The 27,470-nt window shown below is 43.6% G+C and overlaps 1 protein-coding gene and 1 pseudogene across 3 annotated transcripts in view; both read left to right on the top strand.

Moving 5' to 3' along the window:
• Window positions 1-27,470, top strand: part of NUDT3 (nudix hydrolase 3) — a 121,315-nt gene that overhangs the window by 4,103 nt on the left and 89,742 nt on the right. The window lies entirely within an intron of this gene.
• On the top strand, window positions 5,586-25,768 carry LOC309607033 (serine/threonine-protein kinase MARK2 pseudogene; annotated as a pseudogene). The gene is made up of 3 exons (XR_014249667.1): window positions 5,586-15,943; window positions 20,771-20,830; window positions 24,059-25,768. The product of XR_014249667.1 is annotated as a serine/threonine-protein kinase MARK2 pseudogene (transcript).

Raw genomic sequence — 27,470 nt, 5'->3', positions numbered from 1 at the left:
ACTGGGAGTAGGGGAGTGTAACACACGCATTTTAGACAGTTGGAGTATCTAGCAATGTGCAGTACTCTTAGAAAGGCTGGTGATACTGACTATACATTGGATGGCATCACAGTGCCTGGGAAGGTTGAAGTTGCTCCTAAGGGGTCTGTGTTTACTGAGGGAGAAAAGTGAGTACTGATAGGATCATCTCAGTTAGATTTCCCTGTGCATTAAAACTGTTTTTAAAAGGAAAGGACAAAACTGTCCTTAAAGGTCTTAGTTTTGCTTGTTGAGCTTTTCCATCAGGAGCCCTGCATCTCATGGGGCTCCTGGTTCTCATTTTCTCAGATCCTTGAGCTCACTAGGTTGGATGAGAAGATGATTGACGCTGAAGATCCTCAGTGAGTGGAGTCTCTGGTGGCCTGAGTGTCAGTAAAAATGCCCCAGGAGTAAAAAAAAAAAAAAATGCCCCAGAGGAGCAGGTGGAAGGGCGTCCCTGCCGACTATACCTTCCCCCGGGCTCAAGAGTGGGGAGTAAGGCTCAGGTGGCAATCCCAGGGGCGAAAACCATGATGAAGGGCTTCTAGTGGATCCCAGGCTGGTTGGGGAGTCATTTTTCAGCATATCTTGGTCGTGTACAGTATTACATTGCTCTAGGATCACCATGTGTGCATGGATCCAGTCATCTGACTGGACATTTCTGATCCTCATTTCTTTAACCTTTTCTGAGGCATTGTGTGCGTGCGTGCGCACGCGCACACACACACACACACACCCCCTTTCCCTTGTGTCTGCCTAATAAATACGGGTTAGTCAGATGTTTTTCCCATTACCTCCTTTTCTACCTACTTCCCAAGATGTGAATTCTGGTCTGAAATTGTACTGCAACCTTCATTCTTCTTTTCCCCTCCTTGCTCTAATCTTTTGCTTTTGGGTGATTCTCATTTCTCAGTAAACAGAGTGTTATGTATATACTGGGTGTGAAGCAGTCTATATTCTTTTTCACAAAATAGTACAAAAAGGAAGGGCTCTTGTTCAAGAATGCATTTGTTTATTCATTCCTTCAGCACACTTTTTTCTTTTTTGGCTGCACGTCTTCCGGGGTCTTAGTTCCTCAACCAGGGATGGAACCCGTGCCGCCTGCAGTGGAAGCGTGGCGTCCTAACCACTGAACTGCCAGGGAAGTCCCTCCACTGTACTATTTTAGCCTAACCCATTATTGCCTCTTGCCTGGATTATTGCTTTATCTTCCTAACTTGTCTCCCTCCTTCTGCCCTTACCCCTCTAGTCTTCACTACTACAGCTGGTGGAGTGATTCTTCTGACACAGAAGTCAGGTCATGTCACTCCTCTGCTCCAGTGGTGTTCTGTCTCAGTAAATCCAAAGTCTTAACCATGATCTTCAGCACTCTGGATGGTCTGGTCCCCTGCCATAGCTCTGACCTCATCTCTCACCACTCTCCCTCTTACTCATCCCTCTCTTCCAGCCCACTGGCTTCTGTGCTGTTTCTCCCCCATATTATCTGCATGGCTCGCTCCTTCACTTGAGGTCTTTGTTTAATTTTCACCTTATCAGACAGGTCTTTAATGATCACCGTGTATAAGATAACACCAGTCCATTGTGCATCTCTTATGCTTTTTTTCTTGGCAGCACATGTCACCATCAAGACATACTATGTATTCATCTATATATTGTCTGTTTCCTCTCAAGTGAATGCAAGCTAGTCCCTGAGGATAGGAATTTTTATCTCTTTTGTCTGTTTTATTCATTTCTGTGTCCTCAGTGCTTAGAACAGTAGTAGATGCTCAATATTATTTGTTGACTGTGTGAATGAATGAATGAACACATAGTCCCTACTTTCAGGAAGCTTGCAGTCTAGTGGAGGAACTGAAAATAACCAAAATATACTGAATGCTAGTGTCTCCCAATAATGTGTTGGTATATAGGTTTCAGAGAAGTCTCCCAGTTCTTTTCTTATTTCCAGTCTTAGTGACAGGGTGTCTGATAATCTTGAGTATCAGCCCATCGAAAGTATGTGTGTATTTGGTTGTAAATACTTTCAGAATCTTATTGGATCGTCCCATCATAGGACATTTAGGATTTCTTTCAGATGCTGAACTTGGGAGTCTGTGCCATCTCACAGGATTTGTGTTGGCTAATTGATATAATGTACTGATCCCCAACCCTAGTGGTGCAGTACCTGAGGGAAAAGGATTTTCATTTTGCTCATAGCCTGGAACCTTTTATTAATAAGTAAATAAATGCACCAACAGACTACAATCAAGTAGTAGATACTGTTTTAATGACTTGTTGGTAGTGGTGCAGAGTCAACAGTGTATGTCAAATCTGGATTCTAAAGTTTAGTAAATATTAAAGTAATTAATTTGAAGATGAAGGTTGCTAGGGATGCTCATAAAATTTTCCTGTCATTATTGCTTTGTTCTTTATGTAGGTCAGAGTAAAAGAAACACAATGTAAAGTTTATGGGTGCTGAGTCTAAAGCATTTGATTGATGGTGGTTAACGGGAAACAGAACAAAGAAACCATCATAGGCAAAAAAGATAATAAGATGTTATGTGGTTAAAAGAAGAATAAAGAATTGAATTTGGAAATAAAGTTCAAACTTAAAATTTAGTAATAAAACATATGCACCTGAGTTTCTGAGTAAAATCCTCTCAACACCCAAGAAAACTTCTTGAATCCAGTTTGAGAATTTCTGCCTTAAAGTAACATGGGTGCTCGAGTGTTCACAATGTTTTTCCCAGCCTTCTTGAAGCCTTTGCTTCCTCACCCTTTGAATAGGGAAAAGTGTTTATTCTTATATTCATGCATTCGTTTACTCATTTGTTCTACAGACTTTTATTGAGTGCCTACTTCCAGGTTGGACACTGTTCTGGGGACACAGTGATGAACAAGGCGGAATGGAAGTCATTGCTTTTGTGAAGCATCTGATATAAATGCCAGGAGACAGTAAATGAGCAAAAATATCAGTGAACTTGATGATTTTAGGCAGTGGTGGGTGCTGAGCAGAAAGTAAGTGTAGGATGTGACTGAGATTGGGGAGGGGGGGAATTGGCAGATTTTGATTGGGTGGTCCCTGAAAGGCAAGGTAGAGGGAAGAGCAATTACAGAGGCCCCAAGTGGAGAATGAGCTTGGGAAGGAGGAAAAACTGGAAGCCAGCCAGTATAGCTGGAGATGTTAGAGAGGTAGGAGGGAACCAGATCCTGTGGGGCCTTGTCACCTTTCCAGTTTTCCTGGCTCTCCTTTACCCCGTCATGCAAAGCCAGCCAGCAAACAAACCAGTAACATCCCGTGAAACCACCTTCTTTCCTTTGAATATGAGGTGTAAAATGAATAGGATGGTAAAAGAGTTTATGAGAAAAAGCTGTATTTAAGTAATATCCAGGTGGAGATAAAATAAAGTACTGTAATCTTTTCAAGAGATAAGTCTGAAAGGACCCGAAGTAGAGACCCTAAAGTTTCTTTACACTCTTTTTAGGGTAGTTTACTCAGAAAGACTATCTTGAATAGGTAATATATATGCACACACTACAAAATTCAAAAGATACAAAGGATATGGAGTGAAAGGTAAATCTTCCCACCCGTCTTCTCTAGCCACCCCGTTTCTCACCCTCAGTTCTTCTTTCAGAGGTTGTGTGTGTGTGTGTGTGTGTGTGTGTGTGTGTGTAGCAGGCTGTTGCACACAAGTCAGGTAGTTAGCTTATAAAAGTTAGTACTGCAGTGCATTGCTAATAAAAGGTTGGAGGACATTTTTTGTTTAATAGAACAAAGGCTTGCCAGTTTTTCCTAGAAATGTATTTGAACCCAGGCCACTCGAGTATGTATGACTTTTCAACACTTACCTAGTTTTATTGAGGGTTTGGTTACCTTAAGTGCCAGGGATTCTTTTAGAGTGGGGAACTGCTGGGAATGGAGTGGTTGTGTGTGTGTGTGTGTGTGTGTGTGTGCGCGCATGTGTGTAGGTTCAGTTCTTGCGAGGCTGGGGATGTGTTGGCAGTGGGCTGTGTGTGTTACGGGGAAGCTACTTGCCTTCAAGCTCCTGAAAAGCAGCTCAGCAGTCGTCCGAGTCAGACTGGGTTTGCTGATTTCTGAACTCTCATTGTTTAGACTACTCAGAGTTGATTAAGGCATAGTACCTTCCTTCTCAAGGTAATGTATGAGCCTAAATATGATATGATGCTGTTCACTTTAGCCATGTGCCTTTGTCCCTAGCTGTGGAATGGGGAGCAGGTAGAATTCTGAGTGGAATTGTGGCTTTTCAGCTCCTCTTGAGACAGGCTGTGAGATAATAGAAAATATATATTGATCTCTGTCCCCGGTTCCTGGCATAGAGCTCCTAAAACCCTTGTAATTTCCTAAGTGACAAGAACTCTAGGAGTGTCCCTTATTCTAGTATTGGTCTTTGACCTCTGTTCCTGACACAGGGCTCCTGAAACTCTTGTAATTTCCTGGGTGATAGGAGTGTCGTTTGTTCTGACGAGGCAACTCTGGGTGGGCACCTGGATGGCTCCTGGATGAGGACTGGTCACTGGAAAGACCAAGCCATGATTAGAAGCTTGGAATTTTCAGCCCTGCCCCCCATTCTCTTGAGAAGGGAGATAAGCTGAAAATGGAGTTAATGATTGATCATGCCTGTGTAATGAAGCCTCTGTGGGGTTCGGTGAACTTCCAGTGGGCAAACACATCCCCACTGGGAGGGTGGTGTACCCAAACTCCATGGGAACAGAAGCTCCTGCACTTCAGGATCCTTCCTGACCTCACAGTATGTATCTCTTCATCTGGCTGTTCATCTATATCCTTTAATAAACTGGTAAATGTAAGCAAGTGTTTCCCTGAGTTCTGTGAGCCGCTCTGGCAAATTAATGGAACCCAAGGAGGGGGGTGATTGGAACTGCCGATCTATAGGTGGTTGGTCAGAAGCACCTGGGCTTGTGACTGGCATCTGAAGGGGAAGAGGGACAGTCCTGTAGGACTGAGCCCTTAATCTGTGGGATCTTCAGGTAGACACTTTCTCCGGGTAGATAGTGACAAAATTGAGTTAAATTGTAGGACACCCAGCTGGTGTTGCAGAGACTTGCTTGGTGTGGAAAACCCCACACACATTTGGTAATCAGAAGTCTTAGAAGTCAAGCATTCTTTTTTTTTTTTTTTTTTTGTCTGTGTTGGGTCTTTGTTGCTGCGCACGGGCTTTCTTTAGTTGCTGCGCGCGGGGGCTACTCTTCACTGTGGTGCACGGGCTTCTCATTGCGGTGGCTTCTCTTGTTGCGGAGCACGGGCTCTAGGCGAGCGGGCTCAGTAGTTCTGGCTCGTGGGCTCTAGAGCACAGGCTCAGTAGTTGTGGCACATGGGCTTGGTTGCTCCGCAGCATGTGGGTTCTTCCCGGGCCAGGGCTCAAACCCGTGTGCCCTGCATTGGCAGGCGGATTCATTCTTTCTTTCTTTTCTTTTCTTTTCTTTTCTTTTCTTTTCTTTTCTTTTCTTTTCTTTTCTTTCTCTCTCTCTCTCTCTCTCTCTCTCTCTCTCTCTCTCTTTCTTTCTTTCTTTCTTTCTTTCCCTACGTACTTACGTACTTACTTACTTACGGCTGTGTTGGGTCTTCGTTTCTGTGCGAGGGCCCTCTCCAGTTGCGGCAAGCGGGGGCCACTCTTCATCACGGTGCGCGGGCCTCTCACTATCGCGGCCTCTCTTGTTGCGGAGCACAGGCTCCAGACGCGCAGGCTCAGTAATTGTGGCTCACGGGCCCAGCCGCTCCGTGGCATGCGGGATCTTCCCGGACCAGGGCTCGAACCCGTGTCCCCTGCATTGGCAGGCAGACTCTCAACCGCTGCGCCACCAGGGAAGCCTGGCAGGCGGATTCTTAACCTCTGTGCCACCAAGGAAGTCCCAGAAGTCAAGCATTCTGTGTGAGTAGTAAAGGAGACTCCCAGGGAAGAAACACACAGCAGGGAAGAACTAAGTTTTTCCCTACTCAAGAAGGAAGAAAACTGGATTTTTTTCCTTCTCACAGACCATGCCTTAAACTTCTTTTCTCTCTCTTCCTGACACTCCCCACAAAGTGCCAACCCAGAGCTGGGTATGGGAGGACTTGACAGAAAAAGGTCATCACAGTGTAACCTCCTGATTTAATTTGAAATAAAAACAAATTACTGAATGATACACCCATATTCAAATGTAAGCACCGAAAGTATTGCAAAGCAAACATGAGTGGGTTTTTTCCTCTTTTTTTGGACATCTCATCATTTATTTATTTTATTTTATTTTTTAATTTATATTTTTGTTTATTATTATTATTTTTTGGCTGTGTTGGGTCTTCGTTGTTGCACGCGGGCTTTCTCTAGTTGCAGAGAGCGGGGGCTACTCTTTGTTGCGGAGCACGGGCTGTAGGTGTGCAGGCTTCAGTAGTTGTGGCTCACTGGCTCTAGAGCGCAGGCTCAGTAGTTGTGGCGCATGGGCTTAGTTGCTCCGCGGCATGTGGGATCTTCCCGGACCAGGGCTCAAACCCGTGTCCCCTGCATTGGCAGGCGGATTCTTAACCTCTGCGCCACCAGGGAAGCCCTGACATCTTATTATTTTTTTTTTTTAATTTTACTTTAATTAATTAATTAATTTATTTATTTATTTATTTATGGCTGTGTTGGGTCTTCGTTTCTGTGCGAGGGCTCTCCCCAGTTGCGGCAGGTGGGGGCCACTCCTCACCGCGGTGCGTGGGCCTCTCACTATTGCGGCCTCTCTTGTTGCGGAGCACAGGCTCCAGACGCGCAGGCTCAGCAATCGTGGCTCATGGGCCCAGTTGCTCCGCGGCACGTGGGATCTTCCCAGACCAGGGCTCGAACCCGTGTCCCCCGCATCGGCAGGCAGATTCGCAACCACTGCGCCACCAGGGAAGCCCTCTTATTTTTTAAATTGTGTTGTTCTGCTGCTGCTTTCTTAGTGTAACCAGATTCCCAGAAACAGTCCACTTTTGGTTACGTATCTGAGGCAGGGTAAGAGCATGGTTTTTGTGTGCTTTGTCCAAATATACTTTAAAAAATTGGTAAGCAGTGTAGGATGCTTTTTAACTCCTTTTAGAATGGAAAATTAGTAACTCAATTGTCATAAAACATTATCTTATGGGGAGGGTGGGAGGGAGGGAAATGCAGGAGGGAGGAGATGTGGGGACATATGTATATGTATAACTGATTCACTTTGTTATAAAGCAGAAACTGACACACCATTGTAAAGCAATTATACTCTAATAAAGATGTTAAAAAAAACAGCATTATTGTATATTGTGGTAAGTATTTTGTGAGCACTTCCAAAAGGAGATAAAGACAGTGAATTTCTACTCCATATTAAAAAATTATTACAAAAAGAATAAAAATTTAAAGCAAGTAGAAACAGAATGTTATAAAGAGAAGAAGAGTAATATACACAAAAAAGAAATGATCCCTTAGGTAGTCTTTCTTTGTATACAGTTAGTTGATCTCTTTGTTCATGAAAGAGTAAAGTCCTTTTAAAGAACTGCCTGGAAAATCTTTTCTTTGAGTCTGTTATTTAACACTTTTCTCATTTGCTTTATGAGAGCAGCTTAGCAGTGATGAACAGAAATGGATATGAACTTAGACATACAGTGCTTCTGCTTCTATAAGAAGGAGGAAGGATGATGATTTTTCTTTGAATATTTAAGAATCCTAGTAAAATATGCTATAAGAAAAGTTATATGCTTTTATAAAAGACTTTTTATAGTGAGTAACATGAGCTAATATATTTTAAGTAGTGGGAACTTTTGATTATTTAATTTTTCATTTTCTTCTTTGCAGAAATGACTCGTTTATTAGACTTATATTCAGTCATCATTTACTGAGTGTGCTGAGCCCTGACTCAGGGTTTTTACACCTATCACTGCAATGCTTATTTCTTCCCAGTAGGTTTTGTAGTTTGGGTAGACTGCCTTTAATAATTATAAGACAAGGGACTTCCCTGGTGGTCCAGTGGCTAAGACTCCACGCTCCCAATGCAGGGGGCCCGGGTTTGATCCCTGGTCAGGGAATTAGATCCTGAATGCCGCAACGAAGATCCCAGGTGCTGTAATTAAGAGCCGGTGCAGCCAAAAAAAAATAAATAAATAATTAAATAAATAAACAAATAAATAAAATAATAAGACGAAACCTTTAGATTTCATTGGTAAAATGAGTTAGGAAGTCTCTGTATGTAATAACTGTATTTCTGTGGTATTTTCAGGGGTTTGACACTGTTTAATAAGGAGCTAGCTTGGTATCATCCTTCAGCCGGGCACTCTGAGTGACTTTTTCTTTCAAAAAAGAATTTTTTTTTTAGTACAAAAGTAATTGTATCTATAAAGAATACTTCAAATTGAGGGGTCTAAGGTGTGTAGAATACAGAATCCGAGCTCTTGAGGCACTTTAAACTTTTGCAAGATGCAGTTTAGAGTATAAAATGTAAAATAGAAAAGTGATGGAGAGGAATTTGAAGGAGTCTGTGAAGATGAGGTGGAATATTAGGGACATTTTTATGGGGTTTGTGGCACCACACCTAAATGTCTTGGTTGGATTTGAGTAGCTGACAATATTCCAGGTGGGAGACATTGGGCCAGGTAGGCCATGGAAAGTCAGAGGCCTGGATATATAGCCCTTGAAAGCCTGTTTGTCCTAAAGTGTTGTGAGGACCACAGATTGTTGGCTCATGGCTGTGTTTGGGCTGCAAGATGATTAAAGAATTTTTAAAAATTAGTAGCCAACATACTAATATTGAAGATTTTCAAGTAAGAAATCTGGTCTTTAGGTTTTTCTTGGAAAATCAGAAGATCCGGCAGCACTGGGCTAGCATTCCTATGTGAAGACTATGGCCAGAGCTGAGTGGTGGCTGCTCTTTGGACTCTCCGACCCCTTCAGTTGGCCAACAGCCCTTATCCCATTCCTTGTGGTCTCTGTGATACCAGGGCCCAGGGTCAGCTGCCATTTATTGTGGTGGCTGAGATGTTCTTGCCTTCTGAAAGTAGAGTTAAGAGGAAGGTCAAATATTTCTCCTACCCTTGTAAATTTCTCTCAAAATTGGGAAGATGAAAGATAAAAAAGGCTACATGTTTCAAGAAAAATGGGAGAGTGCTGATTTCTTTGTGGAGATGAAAATATTCTTACCTCTTTGCTTTGGAAACATGATGTGTCTCTGTCAGAATAATCTGATGGACTTCACACACTCATACCCTGCCCAGGCCCCATACGGTGGCATTTGAGTTTTGGTGTCTGTGGTGGTGAAGAGCTTGGGCCCTGGAGTCAGTCAGGGAGGGAGCCCTGGCTCTTACATTCACTAGTCTGTGATCTTGAACAAATTACTTTACATCTCTACACGTCATTTTCTCCCGTGTAATAATAGTACCTTCCTATTTCATTGTAGTGTGGGAAGATGAAGTGAAATTATTTATTATATAGAACACTTAGTCCAGGGGCTGGCACAAGTTAATATTCAGTGTCAGCTATGTAAATATAAAACCAAGAAAAAGGCAATTTCTACTTCTAACTTGGGGTTGTAGTAAATTGTGGTAAGAAGATGGTTTGGGGAATTTCTGAACCTCAGTTGTTTGTATTTGTTTGTTAATTTAGCTAGTGCTTCTTGAGCTGTAGGCACTGTTCTGTGTTCAGTGAACAAGGCCCTGACCTTCACGTTGTTTACAGTCTGGCAGTGGAGATAGATAAGCCAGCAATTGCAATATAGTGCGATATTTGGAGTAGATCTTACAGTAGTTCAGTGATCCTCTGGTTTCATCTTTTGTGGCAATTTTAGTGTTAGAAAAGGTACCAGACAGGGCAGACAGAGTACTTGGTGATGGTGAGCCCTGTTCATAGGAGCATGGCACTGTAAGTGGTCCACCATCTTTCCTTCTTCCCTTCGATCATCGTTTATGGAGCAGCTACCATTGATTAGGCAGAAAAAAGGGAAAGAGAAGCCTTTCTCTGGGTAAAGAAAGCTCTTATCCTCTGCCTGCCTCCCTGCTCTGCCCCCAGTCTGTGCTGGGAGAAAGAGAAGTTAAGAGGGACCAACCCAACCAATGTCTGGGGGGGTGGAAAAAGATACTTTTCCTCCTCATCCCCACGAACTTGAAAACAAAAAGCTCAACAGAGAACCCTACCAATTTTGAACTTTGGAGCCGCCGCTGGAACCAGGAAAATCCTTCAAAATTTAACTTATTTTTTATTTCATGATATTAATATGATGTACCATTAAAAATTAGTACTTTAGGGCTGCCCTGGTGACGCAGTGGTTGGGAGTCTGCCTGCCAATGCAGGGGACACGGGTTCGAGCCCTGGTCTGGGAGGATCCCGCATGCCGCGGAGCAACTGGGCCCGTGAGCCACAACCACTGAGCCTGCGCGTCTGGAGCCTGTGCTCCGCAACAAGAGAGGCCGCGGCAGTGAGAGGCCCGCGCACCGCGATGAAGAGTGGCCCCCGCTTGCCGCAACTGGAGAGGGCCCTCGCACAGAAACGAAGACCCAACACAGCCATAAATAAATAAATAAATAAAAATTAAAAAAAAAAATTAGTACTTTATTGCATGTCTAAGAAATAATTTTAAATGCATGAAAGAAAACCAATGTGACAATTTATATTTATTTAAAATAATCCCTGTGGATTGCTTTGCTTTTATAATTAAACTTTGTTTTGTTTTTTTTTTAAGTAGAAATATAGTGCTGTGGGAGAAAGAAGAAGGGAGATGAATTCTTCTTGGGTTTGAGAAGGTGTGTGGCTTGGAAGGACTTGGTAGAGGACTTGATCAGGAGACTTGGGGGAGAGTATGCTGTGGTCAGACTGAGCAGAAGAGGCCAAGGGCAGTTGAGGCAATGGCATACACTGGAGAGCCTCTGGAGAAGAGTTTGGGGCTATGGTGCAGGGCTTTGGAGTGTACTGAATGATTGATTTTTCTGGCAGAAAATCAGAGAGCATAGAATAATGTTTCTGGAGTCGTTCTGTGAATAACTTTGGAAGTGGGTGTGTCTCTGGAGAGAGGGGTAAGTGTTTATTATTTCTAGGGTCTCTGGCCCACTCTTCCTTCCTCAGAGCATTCTCTGCTTTTTGGAGAAAGCCCCTCTTGGAGAGGAAGAAGAGCCCACTTACCACCCCAGAAACCAAATGGGCTGGTGTGCTAGCTCCCTTCTCTGATGGGCCTGTGTGGGTACAGGATTCAGGCTCTACTAGTTGGTTGCTCAGTGCTTGGAGGCTGGGTTCTGAGGAGGCTGCTGGAGGGCGAGTGGAGGGCAATGGCTGTATGGTGACCAGATGTCTGTGTTGTAGACCCAGGCCGTGCCTCTTGCTGCCAGCCCTGGAGTGCCCGTGGTATGGGCCCATCTTCCAAGCCTGGCCCTATAGTCCCTGACACTCCAATTTTCTGAGCCTTTGATGTTTCTTCCACTACATTCTTTTTGGCTACAGACAGCCAGACTTGGTTTCTGTTCTAGCAACCCAAGAACCCTGTCTAATATACCCCCTGGGTCATTTTGTAAGGTAACCGCCTTACTAATCCAGTGTACCAGACAGATGTCTGTGTCTTGAGTCAGAATTTTCATTTATTTATTTTTCTGGGAGAGCTTATTCGTTTTATTTATGGAGCAGACTTTAACATTGCCCCTCCCTTTTTTGTGGTAAAAAGTTTTTCATGCTAAAGTTTGTAAAATTTATTTTAAGTGACCAAAATATAATCCAGTCAAATTAGAGCAAATGTAACTAACACTGACCTGAACTGATATTTTTATGAAACGCTTACCAGCATCATACCCTCCTACCCTTTTTTTTTTTTTGATGATTTGTATGTTTGTGTGTTTTATTATATATTAGTCTCTTAAATCAAACAGAAAACAAAAAGTGGAGCTACAAACCAAAGTTACAATAGTACTAGCTTTTCTCATCGCCCGTCTGTCTACTTTTACGAGAGGTCTTTATTTCTTCATAAGGCTTTGAGTTACTGTCCAGGGTCCTTGACTCCAACCTGAAGAACTCCCTGTGGCAGGCAGGTCTGGTGGTTAAGAACTCTCTCAACTCTTGATTAACTGGGAATGTCTTGATTTCTCCCTCATTTTCGAAGGAAAGTTTTGCTAGATATAGGATTCTTGGTTGACGGTTTCTTTCCTTCAACACTTCAAGTACATTGAGCCATGCCATCTGGCCTCTGAGGCTGCTGATGAGAAATCTGCTCATGACCTTCCTGGGAAATCTTCTCTCAGTTTCATAGACTTTCATAATGTACCTTATCGTGTCTTATGCAACAGAACATTTTGTATAGTATCATGAAGTCAGTTAAGTTGTAACATTATTTTGAGACCAGAATTTAAGGAAAAGGAATTGAATATTTCAAGTGTAGACATTATGAGGTCTTTAAAATTATTACACATTTTCAAACTAGAAATAAAAAGGCCACTGAAGTATCCTACAGATTTTAATTTATAACAAAGTGAATACCAATATCTAATAACACACGTAAAGAAAAATTTCTTTGGGATCCTTTTTCCTAAGTGTAAAGGGACCTTGAACTCAAAAAGTGAGAAAACCACTGTGGCTTATCCCCAGCTGTGATGTGTCCATTTCTTGCTCTGACCTCAGAGTGCACCACTGTGATGTACTTCACAAAGCCCTATAAAAGAGACAGCTGGGCCCAGGTTTTTGGTCATTAGAGCCCAGGAAGCTGCTTTTGGTGACCTGACGGCCTTGGACCTACAGTTAGCTTGTTTTTTCCTTGTTTCTGCCATTTTGTTGATTTTTTTTTCTCTTTTCTCTACTCTTTTTTATTTTTCTCATTTTTCTTTCTACAGTTAGCATAGTCAGTATTGTTGGTATAGTTAGCATAGTTGGTATAGTTAATACTTTATTAGCATAGTTAGTGCAGTTAGTACTAGTTAGCGCTGTTGGTACAGTTAGCATAGTTAGCGTTGTTAGTAGAGATAGCATACTTAGCACTGTTAGTACAGTTAACATTGTTAGTTAGCATAGTTAGCATTGCTAGGTAGTGCTGTCAGTCAGTGTAGTTAGCAGATCACCATGATGCAGGGCCTCACAGCCAACTCTGCTGACAAGGAGGTTCACATTGATGACTTCGAGATCCTCCGCACCATTGGTGAAGGCATCTTCGGTAAAGTGAAGTTGGCCCGGCACATTCTGACCAGGACACAGGTGGCTGTCAAGGTCATTAAGAAAAGGCGTCAGAACTTCTCAAGTGTCCAGGCACTTTTCCGGGAAGTGTGCAGTGTGAAGGCTCTGAATCACCCCAATATTGTAAAACTGCTAGGGGTGATTGACACGGAGGAGACAGTTTTTCTGGTGATGGAGTACCTCAGTGGGGGGGACATGTACCGCTATTTGAAGATCCATGGCCGTATGACAGAGGCAGAGGCCCGAGGCCCGTTCCAGCAGCTGGTCTCCGCCCTGCAGCACTGCCACCAGAGGGGCATCGTGCACCGGGACCTGAAGCCACTGAACCTCCTCTTTCATTCCAACATGAATGTCAGACTTACAGACTTTGGCCTCAGCAACAAGTGTGATGACACTGGCCAACTGGACACGATCTGTGGCACACCCCCTTATGCTGCCCCGGAACTCCTCCTGGGGCAGAGCTACAGCGGCCCTGCAGTGGACGTGTGGAGCCTGGGAGTAGTGCTCTACACCATGGTAACTGGGTCCCGGCGCTTTGTGGGAAAAGACTTCCAGGAGCTGCGGAAGCAAATCCTACAAGGGCAATACCTCATCCCACCTTATCTGTCTTTGGAGATAAGGGATCTATTACAAAAACTGATTGCCCTCAACCCCAGTGACAGAGGCACCTTACCTGACCTCATGAGGCATCCATGGGTGCACATGGGCCAGAAGGAGCCACTCCAGCCACCCTGTGAAGAGGACCTGGAGGTGACAATGGTGAGGACTCCGGGCTTGACTTGCGACCAGATCCAGGACACTGGAACAGGCAGTGTTAGCTCCAAGAAACCCAAGGTGGGGGTCTCCATCATAACTGTGAAGCCCTTCTCTTCCGGGGACCTCAGTGGCAGTGAACTTGAGCCTTCTCCAAGCCCTGTGGTGTCCTCCCTGCAAACCAGGTGGCTCTACCAGGGAGAAAATGTGCAGCTGCAGGAAGACCAGCAGGCAGGGCAGAAGACCAGTGATCTGCCTGTCCCCCACCCAGCCTGGAGTCGAGGACTGCCACCCCCAGCCCAGCCCCCCAGTGTGGCACTGGGACATCCACCACCAGCAGCAGCAGGATTGGAGCCCCAGAGGGAACCAGCTGCCCCCTGGGTGTGTCCAACACTGGAAGGTCCTCCCACACTGGGCAGCCTGAGAGTGTGTCCTCATCCACTCTCTCTGGCCACAGCCAGAAAAAGCAAGGGGTGGCTGGGAGAATCTGGAACTTTATTTTAAAACATCTTTGTTGCAAGCTGCGCAGCAAGAGGCGTCATAATAAAGTGAGCCCATGTGAACCCCATGGAAGACCGAGGCAGGAAGGTCAGGCCGCCACGCTCCCTGGGGCCCGGTCCAGTGGAAGATGAGTGTGTTCTCTGCACGGCCTTCAGAAGCATCGTATCCAAGACCCTGGCCAGCTCAGAGGATGGTCCGGAGCAGCCCGGGTGACTGAAAGCGAGGCCACCGTGGCTGCAAGTCTGCCCCTCAACCCCCACCTGGGTGAAACTTCAGAGACTGGACTGTCACTCCTGGGGCACGTCTCCCCTCCCCTACTCTTCTGTCTTCCGTGTTGGTGGGGGAGGGGGATAGTTCTTGTTCCAAGAACTCCTTGGTTCTTCCAATTCTAGTTAATAAACTTGATGCTCCAGAAAGATGTATCACACTCTGCTTTGCATCGTCCCTGCACAGAATTGGGGCTGTGCATTTTCCAGTTAGACAAGTGTGTAGCCATGTAGTGCTTGGAGTTAATCAGAACAACTGGTTCCCTGGTTCAGTAAGCCCTTGAACACACGGGTGACTGGAGCAGGGTCTTCTTCCCAGAGTCCTCTCTCTGGGGGCACATGCTTTCAGAGGCATCATCTGCACAGTTCCATTGGCTCTCGTGCGCTTACAGGTCACTTGCCGACTGCGGAATCCTCACCGCTAGACACAGAGCACTCTGACCACGTGCCCGTGAACCACCTCGAGGGGCAGTCCCAGATGTTACAGGGCTGGAACCCAGCCAGCGGCTTCTGGAGGTGCTCACAGAAGGCCTCACTCACTTCCTGCCCGTTGGCCGTTACACACTGGGGTCTCTGAACTCGGGCTCCCAAGTGGCCGCAAGTGGCAGAACAAAGTGTCCAGCTGCCAAGCTCCCAGAAAGTCTCCAGCAAGTGGAGGATAGATGTTGCCATCGCCTTTCCAAGAGCATTGGTGGCTGTACAGACGTAGGTTCCTTCACTTTCAAGGGAAACATTCTGCAACAACAGGGCTCCATTGAAAAGCAAGGAAATATTGTCGCTCAGAGATCCTCCTTTCTTCAACCAAGTTACATTAGGTTGAGGGACACCTTTTACAGGACATTGGATGGTCACGTTTGCTCGCTGGGGTGCTTCCACGATGCCTCCAATCACGACGGAGAGATGGCTGTGCTCCGGTCTGGTGATATTTCTTCCAGTAGACAAGATAACAGGTGCCTCTGCATACAGCACGGAAGAACTTTCCACATCCAAACTGAGATGATTAGTGACAGAACATCCATATATTCCTTGTTCTTTCTTTGTAGGTTTCTGTATCTGTATTTCCCCCATTCCACCCACAATGACTCTTTATAGGTTGGGACAGTATCCAACTTCCCTTTTTTAACTTGTCTCTCCAGAGGCCGAGCTGTTGCCACACGCTGCACTTCACAAGAATTAAGATGCCGTTTGTAGGCAGTACCAAGATCAATCTCCCCCTGCTTTGGTTTATATTCTTCTGGTGCATGGCGAGGCTGTTTGACTATTTCATAAGGACGAGAATCCGACCCACAGGTACAAATCTGACACAGACACCAGGTCCTCATGCTCCTGGCTCGCGGGGTCGGCTCCACAGCTCCTCCGCACCCGCAGCTTTTGCAACTCCACCGCGCCGGCCTCTGCAACCACCGGGGCGCAGCTAACGGAGGCCCCTCCTACCCTTGATGCTTATGGTTTCTCTTTTTAGAGTTGACCTATAGAATATTTGAGAATGTGTGAATTTTTAATATTTTAAACCTTATGGGTGTCAAGGTCCAGATAAAAAATGAATTTTAAAAATGCAAGCTTATGTAAACTGTAGGATGCTTCCTTTTTATTTTTATTTTTATTTTTTTTTCAATATTTTATTTATTTATTTATTTATTTATGGCTGTGTTGGGTCTTCGTTTCTGTGTGAGGGCTTTCTCCAGTTGCGGCAAGTGGGGGCCATTCTTCATCGCGGTGCGCGGGCCTCTCACTATCGCGGCCTTCTCTTGTTGCGGAGCACAGGCTCCAGACGCGCAGGCTCAGTAGTTGTGGCTCACAGGCCCAGTCGCTCCGCGGCATGTGGGATCTTCCCAGACCAGGGCTCGAACCCGTGTCCCCTGCATTGGCAGGCAGATTCTCAACCACTGCGCCACCAGGGAAGCCCCTTCTTTTTTATTTTTTAATAAATTTATTTATTTATGGCTGCGTTCCGTCTTTGTTGCTGCGCACAGGCTTTTCTCTAGCTGCAGTGAGCTGGGGCTACTCTTTGTTGCGGTGTGCGGGCTTCTCATTGCTGTGGCTTCTCTTGTTGTGGAACACGGGCTCTAGGGCGCGTGGGCTTCAGTAGTTATGGCACGTGGGCTCAGTAGTTGTGCGTCGTGGGCTCTAGAGTGCAGGCTCAGTAGTTGTGGAGCACGGGCTCAGTTGCTCCACAGCATGTGGGATCTTCCCAGACCAGGGTTCGAACCCGTGTCCCCTGCATTGGCAGATGGATTCTTAACCACTGCGCCACCAGGGGAGCCCTGTAGGATGCTTCTTAAAATGCACATCGTAACCAAGTTCTATCTTGGTTAACAAGAATTTATTGAGTCCTTACTTTATACAAAGCACTATTCTAGGTGCAGTGATGATTTTTAAAACTGTGGACATGTTCCCTAGTCTCCAGGAAGATGCTTTTCTAAACTGATGAATTAAATTTCCTTTAGCCATTTCAGTACAGTTGAACATGTGGCTACTGTGGGTCTTGTGTGGGGTCAGATAGAAAAATTGAAAAGGCAAGACTTAACAGTACTTGGAGCAAATAGAAAAAAATGTAGGGAATTCCCTGGTGGTCCAGTGGTTAGGACTTGGCGCTTTCACTGCTGGGACCCAGGTTCAATCCCTGGTTGGGGAACTAAGATCCCACAAGCTGCGAGGTGCCTCCAAAAAAAAAAAGAGCTGTGTTTTGGAGGTACATCAGGTTGGAGGCAAAATACTGAAAGAGTCAATCTTGGGCTTTGAGAAATGGATGGAATTTAGATAGATAGGAAGGAAGGGAAAGGGTATGTTAGGAGAAGGGGGCTCACTATGATTGGGGTTGGGAATGAGCTTGTTGCGCGCTCGAGACTGAGACTGAGCGCCTGAGACTGGGGTGGGGCTAGTGGTGTGGCAGGGTGAAGGGGGAGATTTATGGTGTAGAACCTTGATTTCAGAGGATGAGGAATTTGGTTTGATCCCACAGTGGGGAACCATAATTGTCCTTCAAAGGGTTGTTGTGGAAAGGCTTGAGATTGGAATGTAGGATAAACGCTGGGCTTTTCACCAGAAGGAACCGTTGGGAGAATGCTACTCTGTGCTAGAATTGAGAGCCATGGCAGCAGGGGAATGAAGTGAAGGACTGAAGTAAGAGGAGTTGCAATCAAAGGAATGGACAGATTTAGTGAAGGATGGTATGTTAAAGATGAAGGGGGTTTTGTTTTTTTTTTGTTTGTTTTGTTTTTATTATTATTTTTTAAATTTTTATTTATTTATTTATTTATTTATTTTTGGCTGTGTTGGGTCTTCGTTTCTGTGCGAGGGCTTTCTCTAGTTGAGGCGAGCGGGGGCCACTCTTCATCGCTGTGCGCGGGCCTCTCACTATCGCGGCCTCTCTTGTAGCGGAGCACAAGCTCCAGACGCGCAGGCTCAGTAGTTGTGGCTCACAGGCCCAGTTGCTCCGTGGCATGTGGGATCTTCCCAGACCAGGGCTCGAACCCGTGTCCCCTGCATTGGCAGGCAGATTCTCAACCACTGCGCCACCAGGGAAGCCCTGCACTGGGTCTTAGTTGTTGCACGCAGGACCTAGTTCCCTGACCAGGGATTGAACCTGGGCCCCCTGCCTTGGGAGCATGGAGTCTTAACCACTGGACCACCAGGGAAGTCCCCAGGTATATGATTTACAAGTATTTTCTCCCATTGAATAGATCACCTGTTCATTTTGTTGATGATTTCTTTTGCTGTGCAGAAGCTTTGTAGTTTGATATAGTCCCATTTGTTTATTTTTGCATTTGTTGCCTTTGCTTTTGGTATCGAATCTAAAAAATCATCACTAAGATCGATGCCAAGGAGCTACCCCCTATGTTTTCTTCTAGGAGTTTTATGGTTCCAGATCTTATGTTCAAATCTTTAATCCATTTTGAGTTGATTTTTGTGTATGGGGTAAGATGGTAGCCCAGTTTTATTCTTTTGCATGTGGCTGTCCAGTTTTCTCAACACCGTTTATTGAAGAGACTATCCTTTCCCCATTGTCTATTCTTGGCTTCTTTGTCATTAATTGGCCATAAATGCAGGGGTTTATTTCTGTACTTTGTATTCTTTCCTGTTGATCTGTGTCTGTTTTGATGCTAGCACCATATTCTTTTGATTAGTATAGCTTTGTAATATAGTTTGAAATTGGAAGCATGATGCCTCCAGCTTTGTTCTTCTTTCTCAATATTGCTTTGGCTATTTGGAGTCTTTTGTGGTTTCATACACATTTTAGGATTGTTGTTTTCTATTGCTGCGAAAAGTGCCATTGGAATTTTAATAGGCATTGCATTGAATCTGTAGATTGCTTTGGGTAATATGGACATTTTAACAGTATTCTTCTAATCCCTGAGCATGGAATAACTGTCCATGTATTTGGGTCTTCTGTTTCTTTCTTTTTTTTTTTTTTTTTTTGGCTGTGTTGGTTCTTCATTGCTGCACTCAGGCTTTCTCTGGTTGTGGTGAGTGGGAGCTAGTCTTTGTTGCGGTGCACAGGCTTCTCATTGCAGTGGCTTCTCTTGTAGCGGAGCACGGGTTCTAGGCGTGTGGGCTTCAGTAGTTTTGGCACACAGACTCAGTAGTTGTGGCTCACGGGCTCTAGAGCGCAGGCTCAGTAGTTGTGCATGGGCTTAGTTGCTCCGTGGCATGTGAGATCTTCCCGGACTAGGGCTCGAACCCATATTCCCTGCATCGGCAGGTGGATTCTTAACCACTGTGCCACCAGAGAAGCCCTTCTTCAGTTTCTTACAGTTTTCATCTCCTTAGTTAAATTATTCCTAGGTATTCTTTTTGATGCAATCATAAATGGGATTTTTTTTCTTAATTTCTCTTTCTGATAGTTCATTGTTAGTGTATAGAAATGCAACTGATTTTTATTTATTGATTTTGTACCCTACAACTTTACTAAATTTGTTTAACTTTGGTGGATGGAGTGTTCTGTAAGGTCACGTCATCTGCAAATACTGACAGCTTTTCTTCTTCCTTTCTGACTTGGATGCTTTTTATTTGTTTTTCTTGCCTAATTGCTCTGGCTAGGATTTCCAGTACTATGTTGAAAATAAGTGGTGAGAGTAGGCACCCTTGTCTTGTTTCTGATCTTAAAAGAAAAGCTTTCAGTTTTTTGGCCTTCAGTATGATGTTATCTGTGAGTTTGTCATATATGGCCTTTATTATGTTGAGGTATGTTCCCTCTGTACCCACTTCGTTGAGCATTTTTATCATAAATGATGTTGAATTTTGTCAGAAGCTTTTTCTGCATCTATTGAGATGATTATATAAATTTTTACCTTCATTTTGTTAATGTGGTGTATCACATTCATTGATATGCAGACGTTGAGCTATCCTTGCATCCTTGGAATAAATCCCGCTTAATCACTGTGTATAAAATATTATTTTTTAAAAAACTTTGAGGGACTTCCCTGGTGGTCCAGTGGTTGAGACTCTGCCTTCCAGTGTAGGGGGTGCAGGTTCGATCCCTGGTTAGGGAGCTAAGATCCCACATGCCTCGGGGCCAAAAAAACAAAAAACATAAAACAGTAGCGATATTGTAACCAATTCAATAAAGACTTTTAAAATGGTCCACATCAAAAAATCTAAAATAAATAGATAGCAGTAATTGCTCTTTAAAAAAAAAACAAAACAAACTTTGAATGGGTTTTCCCTGGTTGCACAGTGGTTAAGAATCCACCTGCCAACGCAGGGGACACGGGTTCCAGCCCTGGTCTGGGAAGGTCCCACATGCTGTGGAGCAACTAAGCCCTTGTGCCACAACTACTGAGCCTGAGCTCTAGAGCCCGCGAGCCACGGCTACTGAAGCCTGTGCGCCTAGAGCCCATGCTCGCAACAAGAGAAGCCACAGCAATGAGAAGCCCTCACACCACAATGAAGAGTAACCCCCACTCGCTGCAGCTAGAGAAACCCTGCGTGCAGCAACAAAGACCCAACACAGCCATAAACAAGCAAACAAACAAACAACCAAAACAAAAAAAGCTTTGAAATGATTAATCTCAGAATGGTACCTCAATAATAATATTAGAAAATGTCATTGCATAAGACACAATAAGGTAAATAATTAACATCATCAAGCCATCATATTTTTGTTTCTTATTTCAGTTTCATCCAGTTTTCTTGGCATAGACTCCTCTTTCATGAATCAGACAACTCCCTGCTATGGTCAGTTTCATCTTTTTCATCATCTTTAGACATGGATGGTACAGCTGTGGTTTGAGAAATCATGTCTTCTAACCTTCCTTTTTTAAGGAAACAATTCATTTTTAAATCTAAAAAAGTTATTATAGACACGTTTTCTTTTATTTGGGAATAAAATGTTGTTACAGGCATAAAATGTTAAAATAGCAGTTTTAGATAAAATTTTAAAATTTAGAAAAGTTAAAAAATTTAAAAACATTATTGCAAAATAAAACAACAAAATGTACTGCTTGTGTTTTTGTGTAGGCATAAGCAAAGCTTCAGAATTTGAAGTTAACAATATGTATGTTAGACAATATTCAATTTATAGGAATAGCATGTGTCAGTGATGGTAGCTGGTAAGAGTGCAGAACTGAGATGAAACTGAGTTAATCTCTGAAAAACATATTTGTACCCTAAACCTGTTATCTTAGAAAATTCCAGATAACACAAGACTATACAAGCACACATTCCATTAGTTGTCAGAGTGATGGCATCATTGCCTATCATGTAGCCTCTGGAAAACTCCACTGTATACACCTGAGAGAATAAGAGTGGAAAAGACAGATAACATCTTAGTATTAATATGAAAATAGTACTGGCCCCTCAGAGGCCTGTGGCCCTTCAGGAGTCTTTGGGAACTGCTGCACTAAGTGACTGTAACTGCAGCCGGATGTGAAACTCTGATGGGAGGAAGGGCATTGTTATTAGTCAAGTGCTTTTTTGCCCGGTACTGTGTTAGGAGCTTTACAAGATATAATCTCATTTAATCAAAGTCTTTGTAAGGACTTTGGCAGTGAGATATGAGGATGTGGATCTGGAGTGAGATGGGGAGTCGTTGGAGGGTTTTGAGCAGAAGAAGGATATGATCTGAGTTTAAAAGGGGTTTCCCTTCTTTCTGTGTTGAGAATAGCCTATGTCGGCAAAGGGGCAATGATGGGAGCAGGGAGACCAGTTAGGGAGCTGCTACTTTATTCAAAGTAAGAGCTAAGGATTGCTTAGATCAGGATGCTGGCAGAGGAGGTGGTATGAGGTCACAATTGGATTATATTTGAAGGTGAGATTTTGTTAATTGGTTGAGTGTGAAATGTGCGTTGGGTCAAGGATGGCCCTAAGGTTTTTGACCAGAGTAACTGGAAGGGTGGAGCTGCCATTTCCTGAGATGGAGAAGACTACTGAAGGAGCAGGTTTGGGATGGGGAGAAGGTCAGCTATACATAGAAATTGGTGTTCAGGGGAGAAGTATGGGTTAGAGATATAAATTTGGAAGTTGTCAGCCTGTCAGTGGTATTTTAAGTCACAAGCCTGGACAAGATCACAAAGAGAGTGTAGGTATAGAAGAGAAGACAGCTTGAGGACCAAGTCCCTCAGCACTGCATGATTTAGAGGCAAGGAGTTAAGGAAAGATTAGCACGCAAGGAGCAACAAAACCAGAAGAGTATGTGTCCTGGAAGCCAAGGAAAGATTGATTCAACACAGTGAATGTCACTATGACAAGGCTACTGATGCGTCAAGTGGGATGAAGATTGAGAGTTGACCATTGGAGGTCATTAATTGGTGACCTTGATAAGGGAATGAAATTCTGTTTGTGGTGGGTTCAGGAGAGAGTGGGTAAAGGAGAATATACATCGGTTATTATAGACAGTTTTATTGAATCATTTTGCTATAAAGAGGAGAAGTAGATAGACGGGGGATGTCGAGTTGAGAGGGTTTTATTTTTTCTTAAGGGAGAAATTAAAGCATGTTTTATGATGATGGAAATGATTTGATCTGGGAGAGAGGTAAAATGTTATGATGCAGAAGAGAGGGGGGAGAATTGTTGGAGCAATGTCCTTAAGTAGGGCAGAGAGAAGATCTAATGCACAGATGGAGGGGTTAGTTTTCACCTGGAGCACAGATAGTGCCTCTGTAGTACCAGAAGGAGAGGTAGGGTATGTGGGCATGGATGCAGGTAGGTAGGTGAATGTAGAGATGGAAACATGTGGGTGTTCTATATTCTCAGCAAAACAAAAAACAAGAGATTGAGGGTGGGGCAATTAAGGGTAATACCTAACGTCAAATACAGCCGTGAAAATGGCAAAGAAGCTGCAAAAGGACAGTCTGAGGTAATATAGCAACAAATTAGCCTACTTGTGAGTTTCACATCTGGTTATCTCAAGTGAATTCTAGGATTAACCATTACAGAGCTTCCCATTTTGGTTCAAGATTCTCACTAAATGAGGTATACTTAAATTTCTTTTTTTTTTTTAATTTATTTAATTTATTTTATTTTTGGCTGTGTTGGGTCTTCGTTGTGGTGCGCAGGCTTCTCATTGCAGTGGCTTCTCTTGTTGCGGAGCACAGGCTCTAGACGCACAGGCTTCAGTAGTTGTGGCTCGTGGGCTCAGTAGTTGTGGCTCGCGGGCTCTAGAGTGCAGGCTCAGTAGTTGTGGCTCTCGGGCTCTAGAGTGCAGGCTCAGTAGTTGTGGTGCACGGGGCTTAGTTGCTCCGCAGCATGTGGGATCTTCCCGGACCAGGGCTTGAACCCATGTCCCCTGCATTGGCAGGTGGATTCTTAACCACTGTGCCACCTGGGAAGCCCTTAAATTTCTTTAAGTTTATTTAAATTTATAACATCTTATCCTCCATGTCAAAGAATATTTTTAAGTGTACTGCCTGATTAGGATGTGATGTTTTATATGTGCTCCAATGATTAGCTTTCACAGTCAGGTTTTACCCTAGAATTATCCTTGTTTTAATGGTCATATTATAACTTACAGTTTTTTTATAGGTAATGTATAAAAGTGTTAGAAAAATTTATTAACAGGAAATCAAAAGGGTAAAAACAGTTGATTACATCAGGTCTGTTTTATATGCTAGTAACACTAATGAAAATAGCAACCATCAGTTATATAAAATGTGTTTATTAACTTTTAAAAAAATATTTAAATATTTATTTATTTATTTGGCTGCTCTGGGTCTTAGTTGCGGCATGCGGGATCTTCGTTGCTGCGTGTGAGATCTTCGTTGGCGGCACGTGGGATCTTTAGTTGCAGGATGCAGGATCTCGTTCCCTGACCAGGGATCGAACCCAGGCTCCCAGTGCATGGACTCTTAATCACTGGACCACCAGGGAAGTCCCTAAATGTGTTTATTAACTTTGATATAAAACGCAGATCTGTAAAACCAGTGGCCAAATGATTTCTTTTTTTTTTTTTTTGGCCATGCCCCGCAGCTTGCGGGATCTCAGTTCCTGACCAGGGATTGAAGCCGGGACACGGCAGTGAAAGCGCCGAATACTAACCACTAGACCACCGGGAACTCCCCCCAAATGATTCCTAATGAAGGAAGAAATGCAAATAGATTCATAACTCACATTTTTGTCAAGTCATCCATTCCTAGAACTGTTTAAGGACTTCGCCTAATCAATGATTTTTTTATGCATTTGAAAGTATGTTGCTTAATATTTACTCTTTTGAATGAAATCCAAATTTATCTTCATTATTAAAGTGTATAATCAAAGTCAAAGCCTTTAAACAGTTAACTTTAGGAGAAGCAGCAAAATAAAACAAACAAAAACCAGTGCTGCCTCTTCCATGCTTTTGCAGTTCTTTATTTGCTCTTGATCCTTAGCATGTCATACATATATCATCACGGTTTTTTTGTGTTTACAAATGATGTTGTAGACTGGTGTTATTTCATATGTAAGTTTGAAAGGGCAATACATAGGTGATTACCCCTTTTCTCTTATTTGGAGAGAATTTTACTGTCTGCCTGAGACCAGGATTTATGGATCTCGTCTTGGTTGGTGTCACCTCTTAAAGGTAGCACAGTGACCATGCTAGGAAAGAGCTGCCTATCCCTGCTGAAGTGATCAGGCTGATCAGCTTACTGTTGCAGTTGTTTCCCTGCCTGCCCCAGCTGTTACGTTGTTGTAGGTTGAGTTCTAGTGTCCTTAACCTGTTTCTTTTGCATTCTGGATTGATGATCTAGGAGCTTCTTGATAATGATAATTGTCTTGGTTGTGCTCAGGAAGATAACAGCCCTTTCTGCAGAACTGGCACTGTATTTTGGACTGAATAATTCTGAAGCTGGCTGGGGTTAAAGCTCAGACTTTACAGAAAGAGAAAAACAAATATTGTATATTAACGCATATATGTGGAATCAGAAAAAATTGGTATAGATGATCTTATTTACAAAGCAGAAATAGAGACACAGATGTAGAGAACAAACATATGGATACAAAGGGGGTAAGGGGAGGGTGGGATGAATTGGGAGATTGGGATTGACATATATGCACTATTGATACTAGGTATAAAATAGATAATTAATGAGAACTACTGTATAGCACAGGGAAGTCTACTCAGTGCTCTGTAGTGACCTAAATGAGAGGGAAATCCAAAAAAGAGGGGATATAGGGACTTCCCTGGTGGTGCAGTGGTTAAGAATCCACCTGCCAATGCAGGGGTCATGGGTTCGAGCCCTGGTCCAGGAAGATCCCACATGCTGCGGAGCAACTAAGCCCATGCGCCACAACTACTGACCCTGCGCGCTAGAGCCTGTGAGCCACAACTACTGAAGCCCGCATGCCTAGAGCCCGTGCTCTGCAACAAGAGAAGCCACCACAATGAGAAGCCCGCTCACCACAACAAAGAGTAGCCCCTGCTCACCGCAACTAGAGAAAGCCTGCATGCAGCAACAAAGACCCAACGCAGCCAAAAATAAATAAAATAAATTAATTTAAAAAAACAAGAGGGGATATATGTATACGTATAGCTGATTCACTTTGCTGTACAGTATAAACTAACACAATATTGTAAAGCAACTATACTGCAATAAAAATTAAAAACAAAAAAGCTCAGACTTTACCAGAAGAATCATGTGTACAGGCAAAGCTTTTCCCTGGTTCCCTGGGAGTTCAGAACTGGAAGCTGTCATCTCATTCCACCCATAGGCATTATGCTGACAGATGAAAAAGTAGAAGACTGATTAAAAAAAAAAAAAAAAAGTCTATACACATTTTAAGATATTGGCAGGCAAATTGTATTGATAGAATGAATTTGACACCAAGTTCTCTACCAAAGAAAAGTTAGCTCTGTGGAGTGATAGACATGAACAACCTTCTCAAGGGCTCTGATACTTGAGGCTGGTGTAGACACACTGAATGGCTTACTTAAACATTTGGTCAGTGCCACCATGCATACAATTAATTGGCAGTACAGGATACCTAAGTCTTCTAGTAACTACCAGAGGAAGAGCCACAGAAGAGGGATTACTTAATAAATGGTCTGGTATATGTAAGCAGGTTGCTCAACATCCAGTAAACACCAGAATGGGACTAATTATAGCAGGGGGAGTTAGTTAAATACAAGGGCAAACATCTGACACCAGTGACAATCAGCAAATAAACACTGTAATAGGCTATTAAGTCTTTCCTTAAAGATGGGCTCCATCTGTCTAAAATTGAAATGCAGCCTTTCCTGCAGGTAGAGAATGATCTAGTTTTCAGAAGGTCTCCCCTCTAGCCCTGGTTTTATAATTAGCAAATGATAAGGCAGTCTTAAGAACTCTCCTTTCTAGATAAAAAGATAATTTCTGTTAAACCTTTTTTATTTACTGAACTTGACAAAAAAGTTTTTAAAAATGCATGAAGGTCTTTCAGTACCCTTATTCAGCTTTTGAGTAGATAGTCTTATTCTTATAATTTTAGTAATTATTTATTTAGCGGTGCCGTGCAGCATGCAGGATCTTAGTTCCCCGACCAGGGATTGAACCCGTGTCCCCTGCAGTGGAAGTGTGGAGTCTTAACCACTGGACCGCCAGGGATGTCCTAGTAATTACTTATGAAGAATGGTTGCCCCAAGGAAATTCCTTAAGAGGAATTCTAAAATTTGCTTACTTTCCTGCTCTGGTGTTAGAGGCCAATTTTGTGTTCAAAAATATGATTTAAAAGTATAATGGGACCTCTTTTTTCTTTTTTAAAGAACCTTCTTAATTCAGACTTATCTACCAGTAATACTGTGAGTTAGCAGTTTGAACAACATATTGTGGAGCTTTCTTTTTTTTTTTTTTTTTAATTTTATTTATTTATTTATTTATGGCTGTGTTGGATCTTCGTTTCTGTGCAAGGGCTTTCTCTAGTTGCTGCGAGCAGGGGCCACTCTTCATCGCCGTGTGCGGGCCTGTGACTATCGCAGCCTCTCTTGTTGCGGAGCACAGGCTCCAGACGCGCAGGCTCAGTAGTTGTGGCTCACGGGCCTAGTTGCTCCGCGGCATGTGGGATCTTCCCAGACCAGGGCTCGAACCCGTGTCTCCTGCACTGGCAGGCAGATTCTCAACCACTGTGCCACCAGGGAAGCCCTTGTGGAGCTTTCTTGATTCACAGATACATATTTACATAGCATTAGAGTGTTCCCTGTCAGCGGGTCGGGGGGCGGGGGGCGGGGTCCTCCCCGTTTAGCCTTACCTGACAAGAGTAATTTGTAGTTAACACGGATTATTTCCATATGAACAAGTACTTGAGGGTGTTCGCATTTTTTTTTTTTTTTGACTCTGCTGTTGATTTACTTAACAGGTCATAGATAGAATAAAAGTTAAATTTTTACTTGGCTCCTCAATTATAAATTTGGATTAATGATGTCTGAATT

The sequence above is a fragment of the Balaenoptera borealis genome (genome assembly GCF_965194805.1).
Source record: "Balaenoptera borealis genome assembly, chromosome: 12".
Taxonomy (NCBI): domain Eukaryota; kingdom Metazoa; phylum Chordata; class Mammalia; order Artiodactyla; family Balaenopteridae; genus Balaenoptera; species Balaenoptera borealis.
This window is presented reverse-complemented; position numbering and strand designations above follow the sequence as displayed.